This window comes from Dendrobium catenatum, unplaced genomic scaffold, assembly GCF_001605985.2.
Source record: "Dendrobium catenatum unplaced genomic scaffold, ASM160598v2 original_scaffold_63440, whole genome shotgun sequence".
NCBI lineage: Eukaryota > Viridiplantae > Streptophyta > Magnoliopsida > Asparagales > Orchidaceae > Dendrobium > Dendrobium catenatum.
Window position 1 is genome coordinate 1 of NW_021381890.1, and position 469 is coordinate 469.

A 469-nucleotide genomic window follows, 5' to 3' on the forward strand; every position below is an offset into this window, starting at 1 on the left:
TTAAAATATGATTATGAAACATTTTTTTTTATCATATGCTTAGTCCTCCTCAGTCATTTTTAAATATATTTCTATGTATTGTAAAATCATAATAATTTAAATAATAAGACTTTTTTATTACAATAATAAAATAACTATTTTTTTAAATTGTAAATATTTAGCATATTTTATAATATAGATATGGTAAGCATGGTATTAATTTTTTTTAAGGGTGCAATACGAGGATTTCTTAGGAGGTCACTCATCCTAGTACTACTCTCGCTCAAACACGCTTAATTGCAGAGTTCTGATGGGATTAGGTGCACTGGTACTGGAATGGTCGTAACAAGCATGGTATCAACTTGATTGTAGGTGGTAAGAGTGAGAAGGGTTCGATGGTTCATTCTAGGAGCTTGGTTAAGCAAGCAACTATGATGATGGTTGAGGTCGACCATGTAAGATTGAAGTGCAACATGGGATGGCCGATGAG

General features: G+C 32.2%; 1 pseudogene; it reads right to left on the minus strand.

Annotated features, from left to right (window-relative positions):
* Positions 1-208: 208 nt before the first annotated feature.
* LOC114578524 lies at positions 209-327 on the minus strand (annotated as a pseudogene).
* Positions 328-469: the final 142 nt, after the last annotated feature.